Source organism: Glycine soja, chromosome 16 (genome assembly GCF_004193775.1).
Source record: "Glycine soja cultivar W05 chromosome 16, ASM419377v2, whole genome shotgun sequence".
NCBI lineage: Eukaryota > Viridiplantae > Streptophyta > Magnoliopsida > Fabales > Fabaceae > Glycine > Glycine soja.
Genome location: NC_041017.1, coordinates 27,646,982 through 27,662,542, shown reverse-complemented (window position 1 = coordinate 27,662,542; position 15,561 = coordinate 27,646,982).

The following is a 15,561-nucleotide window of genomic DNA, read 5'->3' as shown; positions in this document are numbered from 1 at the left end:
TTCATGGTGAACTACATTTCATAGGATACCAACATCATGCTTGCTGGAAAGATGTTGTTCTAGTCTTGTAGTTGTGACAACATTATGCTTGCGTTGTCTACCCCCAAGTGATGTAGACCAATTTTTCGGTTTTCTCTCCTTAATCCTTATATGGCTTAACACCAGGATGTTACTATACAAGAGGACTTGCTGTATAAAGTTCTTTTCCTTGTTTTATTTATTCCTGTAAGTCGAATTTATAATGTTTACTATTGCTATCCGAATTTGGGGAAGCTATAATGACCTCTAACTTTTTTGGATCTCTTTTTTTAAAAAATTATATGTAATATAAATTTGACAATAAATTTGTGCTATAGACAGAGTGTTGAAAAGGAAGAGTCATTGAGGAAAAGGGCATGGGAAGAAAGGAGGAAGATGTGGGTGGTAGCAGGCCCAGCCATATGGTTCCTTTTACAGTCTTGAGATCTGGTACAACACTGTTTTGATTCTTCTTACAGGCAACATGAAAAATGTTGAAGTGTCTATTGATGCTCTGGCCATATAGTAATCTTGTTCTTTTACTTTTGCTTCTAAATTTCACAATAAGATATAAGGGACATAATATCCCTGCTTGTTCATATTGAAATTAATCTGTTTATTTAATCATAGTATAAATGCATATTTGAATATTTTTTTGCAGCCTCAACATTAGTGGGTGGGAAATGATGATAGCCCTTGGTTTCTTTGCTACAACAAGGTACTTCTTTTTCACAATTTCTGTTTTTACTTTCAAATGTCTGAGGAATAAAACAAAAAGGATTGGAATTTTGAGTAAAACATAAATAAAGTTTTATAATAAATAAAATAAGAGTTTAATAGACATAGGAGTGGAAATGGATTGGAAAACAAAGTTTTATATAATTAGACCTATCTTATTTTAAAATATTGAAAACATAAATCTGACTTGTTATATGTTATAGACTTCTTTTTAAGCTTGACGTAACCTAATATTTTTTAACATTCATTTTGGCCTTTAAGTCTGACTTATTACTTGTTATAGACTTCTTTTAAAGCATAAATCTGACTTTTTAATTCATAATATATATTTTTTTTTACTTAGATGTGGCTTATAAAAATAAAATAACTACTACTCAAGGCAGGGAACTAGGGAAAAAATAGGTACGTTAGACTTTGGGCAAATTTGTCTAAAGTAATTTTTTAAAGAATGTTTTGAAAATGTTTTTCTAAAAGTAGATAAAGTTTATTTATTAAAAAAAGCAATTTTCTGTTTTCTTAACAAAAAAAATAATTTAGACAAACACATGAAAAGTTGCTTAATTATTAACTTGTTAGTATGTTTTTATTAAAAAAAAACTTAAACAAATGAACCTTTTATAAAAAATGAGTCTAACTATTGTTTTATAAGCTTATCTTTAAGGTCTAATATAAGATACATGATAACTTATTTAAAAACTCATTTTGCAGTCATACTTCAAAATAAACATAGATTTATCCTTCAATAAACTTATAAATTTGACTTTTTTATATATATAAACATGTTCGGGTTCTCTCGCTGGCACATGAAACTTGGCAGGTGAAGATTTGTTCTTTCAAAGCATTTTTTTATACCCAATTAAGAGGTACCACTATTCTTTTTAAAAGCTCATGTAAAATGAGAATGACAAACTTTTATTTGATTATGATAGAAATAATGTGCAACCGAGATAAAGAAAGAATAACGAACAAACAGATTTAATGTGGAAAACTCTTGATGGGAAAAACCACAACCATAGGAGAAACAATTAACTATATTGAAAATTGATATAATAGAAATACAAATGTTCTTCGATCTCCAAAAACAGAGCTACACAAATCTTTAACAATTAGTGATATATCATATATTTATAGCCTTTCTCTTTAGAATTTTTTCTCCTCATAACCTACCTTTTTATTCTCAAACCTCTGCAGTTTGGTGATCAAGATGGAATAGGGTCTGAGGTACTTCTTCAACATCCATTGGGAGTTGTGTGTGGAAATGATGGTGAAATTTATATTGCAGATAGCTACAATCACAAGTTAGACAACTCACTCAAATACTTTTGAATTGTTATGGTTCTAGCATGCAGTATATCTTACAAAGAAGAGAGGGAGAGTTTTAGAATATCTTAATTGTTCATAGATTATTTGTTTTAAATATCTTATCTTCTAAACACTAAACCCTCTTTGGAGTTTATCCGATGCACTGTTTTAAATAATTAGCTGCAGCCTGCAGTATGTTTTGATGGGAAAGGGGCTGTATGGACTCCTGTGTTCCTAATTTTCTGTTGGCTGGCATGGAAGAACCGAAACATACTTGAGTTCCTCTAAATATTTTTAACTCCTCCCCTCACTTTCAAGCCACTATTTTTCTCAGGATTCATTACCATATTAATTTTTTTATATGAATTTAGTCCATTTAGAAATGAAACATGTTATTTTGGATAAGAAGAATATATATATATATATATATATATATATATATATATATATATATATATATATCTTTGAATTTGAAGAGTTTTTAGGATAATGTTGTACAAAAATTAACACGAGTGAACAGTGAAATAGCGTCCAACTCATGATGGTCACATTCAGTAGTTAGTAGTCATTTTCCTGCATGTCATGTTCTTATCTTATATGACATCACTAGTGGACTACCGTTAATGGCTTTGTGGCATCACGTGAGGTAATTGATCTTTACAATCTCATTTTCAAATTATTTTATTATGTAAAAGTAATTGATCTTTACAGTCTCAATTGCATCCTTATCAAGTTAAGGACTGATGAGATGGTCAAGACCTCTTAGTTTGTTTGTTGCTAATGGATATTGCATTGAACATGAATTTGTTTCATCACTTTGTGATGTCTGTTCTCATGCATTGGAGTGGGACTAAATAGATGCTTATATAGAATTGGTAGAATTTGTCATTTGATTGCTAAGCATTTTATTGTAAATTATACTCAACTGAATTGTTGCCTAAAATATTATTTCTTTGGAAAAGTAAATATATATTTTGTTTTACACTATACAAATTTGCAGTATGTTGATCTCTGGGTCTTGAAGATATATACTAGCAAGGGGATACACCTATTGTCCAGAGGTTAGTTGAGTTACCTTTCTTACATGGGAAAAAAATGCTTTCAAGACAATCCTTTGGTGGGTCTTTGCCTGCTCCTCTAGGTACTTTTGTGTTCTCAATCTTCAAAAGAAATTGTAGCTTTATGCATTTATGTATTATATAACTATTTTACTGGGATGTGGTTATTAAAATTAAACGGTGATTCATTATATGGTGAATCTTATATGTGATTATTATATATAATTTTGGAATTTATGCTACTGCATGAGATCTTCATTCAATATTAGTTTGGTGTTTAGGTAAATCTGATAGATGTTATTGATTTCTTGTCTCTTGGCATCTATAATAAGGAACTGAACTGTACTTATTATACACATTTTTTTATGATTTTTACTTTGTAAGAATGAATAGGAAATCTTGTCAAAAAAAGAATAAAGAGTAACAAAGAAAGTTTGACAAAGAGACATAAATGCAATCACTTAAAGATTAAAAAATTTCAATGTAACAATTGAAAAATTAAGATATAAATTAAAATAAAATTACAAAAAGTCCAAAATTGCATATGCATTTCAATAATAATAATAATAATTAATAATAGGTACTTTGCTACTTCTCTACAAGCATAGGTACAACCGTTAAGTTCTTTACTTTGTCATTGCAGTATCAGTCATGAATTGTGATCATCAAGTTGTATCTTGATGGCAATGTTCTTTGTTGCATGTTTTATACATCTGTGGTATTGGCTTAATTTCAGATTCTGCATTAAGTAGTTGATTCCCTTCATACCGTGGAACTTTTTCTTCTCTATTTTGAAGCTTTGTTGTGATCTATATGCATTGAATTTTTTTTATATGAATATGTTTGGTGCAGGAGGACCATTGGCCCTATAAGGCGCGCTAAGGGTGGTTGGACAGCGCAGGAGGTTAGTCTTTACTAATTGGAGACAACTATTTTTTTTTTTACTTACCAATTTTTTACTTATCCGAAAAGCAAAAAAATTAAAAATAATTAATAATTCTACATCGGTTCAGACCACATCCAATGTAGAATGTCTAGCATTCTACATTGGTTATTAGAACGACTGATGTTGAATGTGTCATCGTGGGGTAGGAATCTACAACGGTTCAGTACACACCCGATGTAGACCATTCTACATCGGTTGTCCTAATAACCGATGTAGAATTTCATAATTTAACATCGGTCACTCAACCGTCGTTATGTTTCAATGACTCCGCTCTACAATGACGCGTGATAACCGATGTAAAAAAGCGTCGATAACCGATGTAGAAAGCCTATTTTCTAGCATTAAGGCAGGATGCAAATGTCAATTAATGCTCTGTTTTGGTTTTTAGTAGAACATCTACAATATGTACACGAACATGGTCATGAAGTTGAAATTCAATGGACATTGTCACACTAGTATGATCAACCATGATTATTTGGATGTCTCGCATTTTTGTAGACATGTACAAATTTGGTTAATCAGTTTCAATGTGACAGACTACTATTAGGTATCATTATTCAAGATGGAATACAATTTTAATTATTTTATTTTTTTACTGAATACTGACATGCAAAACATCAATCTAGAACCATAGATCCCAACAAAGTTGGCACCTAAGACACTCTCAATCAAATTCCCCATGCCCCTTTATTAAAAAAATAAAAATTTGAAGCACGTAAAAGGAGGATAATAGCCATCCTGAAGAAACAAGGATTACAACAATCAAGAAAATCCATAATTGGGCAAGCCTTATCCTAGCAAACTGCTCAGAAAGAAAAGTAGGGATGGACCATAAGAAACCCTGTGAGTTAATACCAAAATTAGCCAACTTGTCCACGCATTGATTCCCCTCCCTAAAGATGTGAGAAGTAACGAAGTCCATTTAATGTGTCAACAGCAAACAATTCTTAAAGTGATTGCGTAATTGCCAAGGAACAATATGAAGGGATTTGAAAAAAGCAACCACCAAAGAAGAGTCACACTCTAACCATAACTTCCTTCAACCTTTCTCAAAATCTGTTTTAATGGCAATCATGGCCACACTGAAACAAAATAAAATTACAATACATTATACAATGAAAGACAATCAAACCAAAAAGTTCCTTGAAACAGAGATTTTACATTACATGGTAAACATCAATACTAAATATCCTACACATTTAGCAATCCATAAAGCTTTCATCCAAGATTGCAATTTTGAAGCTAATCAGCCATAAACAACAAACTTTGTGCTACAATTCAGAATACAAATATTAATGGTGATAAAGAAAAGTTAAAGACTAAATTTCAGTAATAAACTAATTGAAACTGAAAATCTAGCTAGCCATTGCAAAAAAGTACATAAATCTAAGCATTATTAAAAGAGGTTTAAATTTTGCAAGAAGTTATTTGAAAACAACAAAAAAAATTCTCTAAATAGAACACGCCATCTATAATTTCTTTGCATTAAGAAAAATAATCATTAGTCAAAGCATGAACTAAAGAAATAGAAGAGTTGGTTTTACCAAAGCCAATATGTGTGCCTTTTGACATATATGTATTAATAATAAAAGAAATAAAAATTCAAATATTAATTAAAAGTATTTAAAACATTTTTTTTTAAATACAAGTCTCTCAAAAGGATAAAAGGCTCACATTTACCTTTCTAACATCATAATAAAATTTGTCTAAATAAATAATAAATTCACTTTGGCTCAAAACAAGGACGTCCAAAACTTCATACAATTAATATAGAACCTATACCCTAATGTCACATCCTATCAGAACATTGTGTTCTCGTGTCCTCTAGCATGAGGTTCTTCATAGTCATCCACCTATTCATCTGCTCTCACGAATACAAGATTTGAGATCATCATAGGATCCAAACACAAAAAGCACACTGGGAGTGAGTTATCACATTCCTAACTAATAAAGAGTAATGATACAACATGTAGGTATAAATATCATAAAAACAAAATAAAACTTACTTAAACATAGTTCACATCATTTCACCACTTTGTCATCCAATATCACATCATCACACAACACATTTAATTCATTTTCACAACATTCACGTACTCAAGGATCAAAACACAATGTCATCAAGTCAATCAATATCGATCAATATACAAGCGTTATGCAACATATACACTAATACTCAATCCTATATTCAATGTGGTATCATGTCAGTGAAAAACCACGTCAGACGCTTAGGAGTACATGACAAGACAAACCACACACTAGCAAGTCAGGTCACTCTCACTAGGTAAGATCATAGGAAGACCAGTCAGGGTCATAGTATTTTGCGAGAATGCTCCAACCATATGGGATCAACATATTCTTAAAGGAGCACTCAAACCGGGTTACCCCCAAGGCCTACACTTCAAAGAGTCTGTCAGAGCCTCTCCCTCCTGATTCAGGTCCAACCTAAAAAAAAATTTAGCACACATACTCTATCTATGAATTGTACAAAACACACGACTCCTCAATTATTCTCAAATAGTTTATCTCGTCGCCCTTAAAGGGTCTTAGCATTAACTCGTCGCCCTTAAAAGGGTCTTAGCATTAACTCGTCTCCCTTAAAGGGACTTAGCATTAACTCGTCGCCCTTAAAGGGACTTATAGTCGTGTGATTGTATAATTCATAGTTCACAACTCAATGTACACAACATCTCAATCACATATATACACAATTTATCATATACATTCGATCTCAATCATAATGGTATAATCTCAATTAACACATTATCACACCTCATGAATCCTATACACTTTACCTATGAACTATGCAATACACACAACTACTCAATTGTTTTCAAAATCATTTTAACTCGTCGGGTTCCCACAGTGGATCTCATCACAATGCTCGTCGCCCTTAAAGGATCTTACAATTGTGTGATTGCACAGTTCATAGCTCACAACTCAATACACACATCTCAATACACATCTATTTCACCATTAATCACAGGTTCAAATTATCACATACTCACAATTTGAATCACCATTTCATAATCTCAATATAACAATTTATACAAAAAGTTTATCACAACATGGGGAGTAAAACCCCTCAAATAATTTCACACAATTATATCAAAATCATAGATATAAAAAAAATAAAAACACCAAGATCACTCTATTTTATCAACCAATTTGCATCAGAACATCAATAATGTATTTATAATAATAAAGGAAAAATTAAAATTTAATAAACATCCCAAAATAAACACAATTTAATTTTCTAAGGATCTTTACACATGTTTATTCTAATCCCAATTGCGATAAACTCATCTCTTACCTCGATGTAGTCGCTCAAGCGTTCTCCGTTATGAATTGTGATGTTTCTGGTGCTCTCTAGAGCTCCTCCTCCGGTTGCTCTGTTAGGGTTCTCAAACGCTAGAGAGAATGAGAAGGGATTGAAGCCTCCATTTGTATTATCTTCGTGCGATTTCATTTTCTCTCTCCACAAATATTATCTCACAAATCCGAATGGTGAAGGTGTGAGGAATTGAATTTCGAACCACATATCAAAATTTCATGACAATTCAACATTAACGAAACTAGGATCGTAGTTTTACTAGGATGATTTTGGGTTTCTGCAGGAAAAGAAGAGGCTACGATATGAAGTGTATTTCTCTCAGCTTCGATATCTTTTTATAATTCCCAACGGTGAGAATGCTCGGAATTAAGTTGTGAACTTGATGCTTAAATTTCGCAACGATCTAACGGTGAATGAGTCCAAGATCATCGTTTTCCTAAGACAAATTTGGTGGTATGCGAAAAAAGAGAGAATTTTGGGAGGAAGAGCGGAGAAAATGAAATTGAGAGAAAGAGAAGGCATTAACATTGTCAAAACTGACCTAACATGTCTCTATTTATAGTTAGGGTACTTGCAATCTATTATTTACTCTATTTATTTATTTTTATTATTTTATAAAAAAACTATATTTTATTCACTATCAAATGAATAAATAAAATATCCTTTTTATTTTCTCTCAAACCATTATTTTAATTAATAAAATTATTTCTTTTTATTTATTTAATTATAAAAATCTTATCATTTTTTTCTTAAAACTCTATTTATTTATAAATACAATCCTTTTTAAATTAGTTTACGAAAAATGGGATGTTACACTTCCAAAGAAACGATTTACTCTCAAGCTTAAGATTTCCAATTGTTGTAGACTTTTTCCAATCCATGTTGGTATTGTACAAGACAAAGAATTTTCACCCACATCTAATATATATAAACTTGTGCAGTTCTTCAATGTGAATGGTAGCTTTCTAGTTACACTGTTGTTTCGTAAGGCCAAAGTTCCCAAATTAACAAGAGTACCCAAGGATTGTGGAATATTCCCTGACAATTTATTATCACTTAGATCAAGATATTCTAATGAACTTAGATGTTCCCAACAGTCAGGCAGCTGTCCCATTATTTGATTATTTGACAAATCCAATGTGCCGATTTTTGTGGTTGCACTTTTTCCACACAAGAATGGATTTAAATCCGAAATCTTATTTTTGGAAAGATCCAACATGTAAGCTTGTGATAAAAAAGCAGGAATTTCACCTTCAAGTTGATTTGAATTTAGAGTTATAAATCTATCAACATCAGTAAGCTTGATTGGTAGGTTTGGAATTGTACCTTTGAGATTGTTGTTAGACATGTTCAACTCACTTATAGACTGTAACTTGTTCCAAAACCAATCCAGTACAAAGTCATCAATCTCAGCATCAGAAATATCTAGAAAGCTTAACTGACTTTGAGTCTGGAGCCAACTTGGGAAACTAGGTCCCAACTTGCAAGAACCTTGTCCCAAATGAAATATTTGGAAAGATGGAATCCAGGAAGTAGCAAACTTTAGAGAGAATGAGTTGTCTGTTAAGTCTAATTACATCAATTTGGACAAATTTGTGAGATGCAATTCGTTGATATCACCCTCCAAATAATTCTTCTCTAGGTGAAGACTCTCCAACTGATACAACAAACGAATGCTTTTTGGTATTTCACCCGTTAATTTATTACTGGAAAGATCTAATCTCCTCAAAGACGAAAAAATTGAAGAATTTTGAATAAAGCTATAAATTTTCCCACTCAAGTTGTTACTGCTCATGTCTAATTCCTGTAATGTGCATATATTTCCAAGAGAAGCTGGAATCTCACCTTGCAGTTTGTTAGAGGAAAGGGTTAGAACTTCAAGAGAGTTCATTACTTTCCCAAATCCATCTGGAATGGGACCTTCTAACAAGTTATGATCAAGAGAATGTGTATGAAGATTGGTGGTGAAGTTGGAAATCCAGTGAAATATAGCCAATGATTTCAATAGATTAGAGGAGAGATCAAGGGTGACAAGAGTAGATGAAGACTTTTTTATGGAAGTAAATGGAACAAGAAAACTTTTATCAGTAAAACCGCACTCTTATAGATAAAGTTCTTGTATGGTGAAGCTGAAGTTGAAATTTCCCAAAATTATTAATGATGTCAGGTCATTAACAGCAGATCAAGCACCATAAGGGAGGGAAAGTTTGGATAGTGAGGAGACGACAAATCAATATTATTACCATGAAGACGAAGCTCTTGGAGATTATGACTATAGTTCAACAACAATTGAAATGTTGATGATGTCAGCATATTATCAGAGAGGTCAAGGATGGAAAGAGAAGTAGAAAGGTTGGAATGAGAACGAAACAACGATGAAATATCATGATCTAAAAGACTACAACGAACTAGTCTCAGCTCTCTTAAGTATGGAATAAGCTCAGCAATCATTAGTTGCCAGTGACCAAAGGAGCCAAGATTTGGCATTGAATCAAGGCCAAAATTTGTTAAGGAAGAGAGAGAAGATAGCCACTTTGCATCGTTAACCATAAGATCAAAACTGTCAACAAGTCTAAGAGTATGCAAGATAGGAAGATTCCCAACATGGAAAGGGATTGCTTTGGAAAGTGAAGGAAACCCAAGATCAATTAAAATTTAAGTTCAATTATTTTGATTGAGACAAGAAAATACATTTTTTAATTATAAATAAAACATAATTTGAAATTACTTAACATAATACATAGATCTTTTCTATTGGTAAAAAAACAATAATATCATATAAAATAAACAACATGTTAGGTAGTGAATATATGCTCCAATATGTCCAATAACGGTTTGACAAGTGCACCAAATGTCCAAGTAGTAAAACTTGAAAGTCCGAGTGTCGAATTTCACAGGGATTTTGTGTTATATTTTTATTATATACTTTTCAATTTATAAGAGAATAAATAATCAAAGAGAGGTGTAGAAGAAAGAATAGTAAGCAATAACACGAAATTATAAATAGTAGAGAGTAAAAGAATTAAGTAGGGAATTCGATGGAATACGAATGTTAGAACCTAGCATGCTTTGTTTGCCTAGGATGTATGAGTTTTGGATTTTTCTTTATCAATTTAGGTGAATTTATCCTATCCACATCTATTCAATTACTTGTCTTTGATGCCTCACGATGAGAAGCATATTTTACCTACATATCTTTCAAATGCCTTTGCAAAGATTCAATAGATAAAATGCATGAAGCCTTGATTCTAGATGTGTGCTTGAATGCAGGGACATAAAGTTATCATTTTATGTCTATCAATGATTTCCTTATGATATATTTTTTTTGTTCTATTAGAAGTTATCCTCTGTCGAATGCCTAACCCCTAAAATTGATGCGTACATATCTTCTTTATATTTTTATTAAGAGTTACCTTCACTCGAGCACCTAACCCCTACCATAATGTAAAGATGAATAATGCATGAAATATAAATGGAAAAGATAATAAGATAGAGAACACTTGTTGCATTGATAAATAGGGAGTACATCATACATCGCTTTAACTTTTTAGGCTTGTCAGACCCTAATTAGGGGTTTAGTCTCTCATGGCCATTGAAGGCCTTACACTGGAATAGGGGTATAAGAATTGGTGGAAGAGGGGGGATGGAAGAAGGGAATAGAGAAAATGGTGAAAGAGAGAAAAGAATTCCCTAAGGAAAAGTTCTTAGGCTTTGGATAGGTATGAAAGTGCTCTGAGACTTGATGTGTGTTTTGCCTTGGCTTGACTCTCTATTTATAGCTGTTGAAATGGACTTAGACCATCATACGCGCGCTCTGCTCGCTTAGCTCAGGTGCTCATTTTCGCGTTTAGTGCGTGCTGCGCGCTTAGCGCTAGTCCTGTCTTGTGCGCTTAGCGCGTGCTGCGCACTTAGTGCCAATGCTTTCCTTCGCGCTCAGCACATGTTGTGCACTCAGTGAGCCTTTGGGCTAGGCCCAATGCTGAGTTCTTTTTTTTCTGTTATTTCTACAGCCTTTTACTTTTAGTCCCTCCAGTTTGTATATTTGCAGCCAAGATTTGGAAAAATATCAATTTTTAACAATTAAGCACAAATAGCTGCTAAATAATTATTTTTAAAGACAATTTTACTTTACTTTCTATTATCAAAAACATAATTATTTAGCAATTATCAGTATGTAATGGAGGAAGTTAAATGTTGGGTGCAAAAGAGCATTTTCATTTTGAGTGTTTGACCAAACTTTTACTTTTAGGATAAGAAGAGTTAATAATAAGCTTGGACAAATACTATCTAAGTATTACTAACATAGAAAATAATATTGTAAGTAATTTACAGGAAGATAATTTTATCTATATATATATATATATATATATTTTAATTTTTAATATATTTATTACTTACTACCAGTATTTTTTTCTAAAAAAAAAACTTAAGATGTCCACACGCTATGTACATCTTGTCACAATAGGGCTTTTCATGGGTTTAAGATTACCTATGATCCAACTTGATCCAATTATATTGGGTTAGATTATAAGTATCTGGATCAATTTCAACACAATCCAATTAAGATTCGATTATAATTAATTTGGTATCAAATTTTATTTTTAAAATTCTACCTAATCCAATCCATGCCATATAATTAAATTTATTATTATATAAAAATTAATTATTAAATACAAAATATATTAATTTTTAGCTCATATAGTTTATCAAATTATTTTATTAAACTACCATGATTTTTTTAAGCTATTGTTTTTATTTTTATCTTGATTTTGTTTATATTTTCTCATGCTACTATAATACTTTATTTTTATTTAGAATAAAAATACCATAATGATAGTAAAACCATTAATTATATTAATCAAATATTGTCACAATTTGATTTCTTCGAAGACATTTAATTATTCTATATTTACAACACTTTAAATAAAACAAATTATTGTGCTTAAAAAAATTTATTTTTTTACAAAATAAAAGATATTCACACTCGATTAATCCAACTCAACCCAACCAGGTTATGATCCAGTTTGACTGGACGTGTAAAAAACATGACACAAACATGACTCATAACCCAACATATAAATTTTTGATCGGGTTAAATAATAAATTTAATCAAATTCAATTCAAGTCAATCTCAAAACACCCCTATAAATAACTTTAGGCTTTCAACATCCATATTATAGTGTCCCCACATCACCAATTTTTTTTTTTTTCTTCAACTTAACAGACAACTCATTGTCTCTAAAGTTTGGTACTACATGGGTTCCACCTTTCCAATTATATACTTTGGGACTAGCTTCTTGCAAGTTGGGTCCTAGTTTCCCAAGTTGGCTCCAAACTCAAAGTCACTTGGGCTTCCTAAGATTTCAGGCTTAAACACATTCTTGTGTGGGAACATCTAAATACATTAGAATTTCTTGATCTAAGCAATAATAAATTGTCAGGGAAGATTCCACAGTCCATGTGTACACTTGTTAGTTTGGAAGCTTTGGTCTTAAGACAACAATTTTATTGGAGACCTACCATGCACCTTGAAGAACTGCACTCGTTTAGATATACTAGACTTGAGTGAAAATTTGTTGTCTGGTCCAATACCGTCATGGATTGGACAAAGTTTACAACAATTACAAATCTTGAGCTTGCGTGTAAACCGCTTTAATGGAAGTGTTCCTGTTCATCTCTGTTATTTGAGGCAAATTCATATCTTGGATCTTTCAAGAAATAACTTGTCAAAAGGAATTCCAACTTGTCTAAGGAACTTTACTGCAATGATGGAAAGCAGAGTAATCACAAGTCAAATTGTAAGGGGGCGAAGAATATCATCTAGATCGATCTCCCCTCTCATTTATGACTCTAATGTGTTATTGATTTGGAAAGGACAGGATCATATGTATTGGAATCCAGAGAATCTTCTTCTAAAGAGCATTGATCTCTCAAAATCATTTAACAGGTGAAGTACCAAAAGAGCTTGGATATTTACTTGGATTGGTATCTTTGAATTTATCAAGAAACAACTTACATGGACAAATTCCTTCTGAGATTGGGAATTTAAATTCGTTAGAATTTCTTGACTTATCAAGAAATCATATCTCCGGAAAAATTCCATCTACTCTTTCCAAAATTGACCGTCTTGCTGTCTTAGAATTATCAAACAACGATCTCAATGGAAGAATCCCTTTGGGAAGACAGTTGCAAACCTTTGATGGCTCTAGTTTTGAAGGAAATGCTGATCTTTGTGGTCAACAACTTAACAAAAGTTGTCCTGGAGATAAGCCAATAGGGACGCCTGAAGGAGCAGCAGTTGATGGTGAAGATGAAGATTCAATTTTCTATGGAGCATTATATACGAGCTTGGGCCTAGGATTCTTCACAGGCTTTTGGGGCTTATTAGGGCCAATAATACTTTGGCAACCATGGAGAATTGCTTACCTGAGATTCTTGAACAGACTCACAGACTATATACTTCTAATGGTGGAAAAGAACATGGCCAAGTGCCATATGTGGTTCAAAGGCTAGTAGGTACGTAATTCCAATAACTTCACCCTTTGGAACTTCATAGTGTTTACTAATAGTTACTTTCCTTCTGTTTCTTTAATTTATGCCTTCACTAATAGTAGTTACTTTATTGAAAAAGATGATTACTATTTTTCTTGTTGTTAAAGAAATTGTTTAGATGCTGGTGCATGTCCTCAGTTTAGAGATTTTTTTTTTTATAAAAATAATGATATGTCTAATGTTTGAAGTTTAAACCTCATGAAAAAAGGCTTACAGCTATGTACATCTGTGTACTTGAATGGGTAGCTAAATTTCCAGTTCATTTAATCTACTACTAAAACTCGTTGTCTAATTCTTCTCCATTTCCAATAATATATGTAATCTGATATGTAGCATGGAATTTGCAGTTTATGGCGTATTAGCTTCAAAATTTCAATCCGGGATGAAAGCTTCATGAATAGCTGAAGGTGTACGATATGTACTATGTAGTATTGATGTTTGCTATGCAATGCAAAATAAGTGTTTGGAAAAACCTATTGATTTTGATTGTCTTTTTATTGTATAATCTCTTTTCAAGAATGCGAGATATCAAAATAATGTTTGTTGATCAGGCTAGTATGTTCCGACTACTTATTTAAGCCTGGAAAATTTAAATACTCGCTTTACAACCTACAAAATAATGATTATAATTACATTAGCATTTCTCTTTAATAACACTGATTTGTTCGTAATTGAATAATTAAAAATGCTTTTGTTTTTATCATCAAAGTGTTCAGTGCAAATTAGACTATTATTACATCAACATGCTGGTGTCATAGCTGTCTATTGAGGTTCTCCTCGTCCTCTACGGCTCTACCTTGATTCAGCTATACTTCTTATCAACAAAGGTGTGCAAATGAAGTTGGTCTAACATCCAGCTATCTTCACTTCGTTTTATTTCTTGTCCAACCATTTTTAAGGTCTAATATCAAAGAGCTTATGAATTTTACACATTGTTACAGAAACTTTTGTCATACTATCCTTAGCTCCAAATAAAGAAAACAAAAAAGCTTTCTGTCATATATGGTTCTTATTTTGTGGAAACAAAATATTGCTCTATTGCTCTTTCCGGGAAGTTTACTTGCACTGGGAAAAATATAACAAAAAGAGTCAACTCTAAAACATGATGTTAAAATTATGCAATTAAAATGTTAAAATGCTTTGCATCTATGTGATAGCCCTTTCCAGAATATTTATTGATAAGACATGAAGAGTAGATTTGAAAAAGAGCATACAAAATCATGTTTATTATTCACATGTAGATATCATAACCAATGTCTGTAACTGAGCATATAAGAATTTTTTCTCTTTTAAATATAAATAAGTCATCTCGTTTGAGTTAAAAACCAAGACAAGTTCAGAGAAGCGAAAATATAAAATAAAAACAGAAGTTGTAAAACACATAAGACATCACGGAAACTACTAGAACCCTCTAGAACAATATTGGATTGGACCTAACAACAAACTGTCACATCATGAACTTTTCAGCTGAATTTGAATAAAACAGAGCACCAAATCCTATTACTATAGAGCACACCTAAATTTTAATTAATCTTTCTCCCTTAACTCACGTGGATCAGAATATGTTATCATAGATTAAAATAAGAGTTGCCAAATTGTCAACAATCAATCTT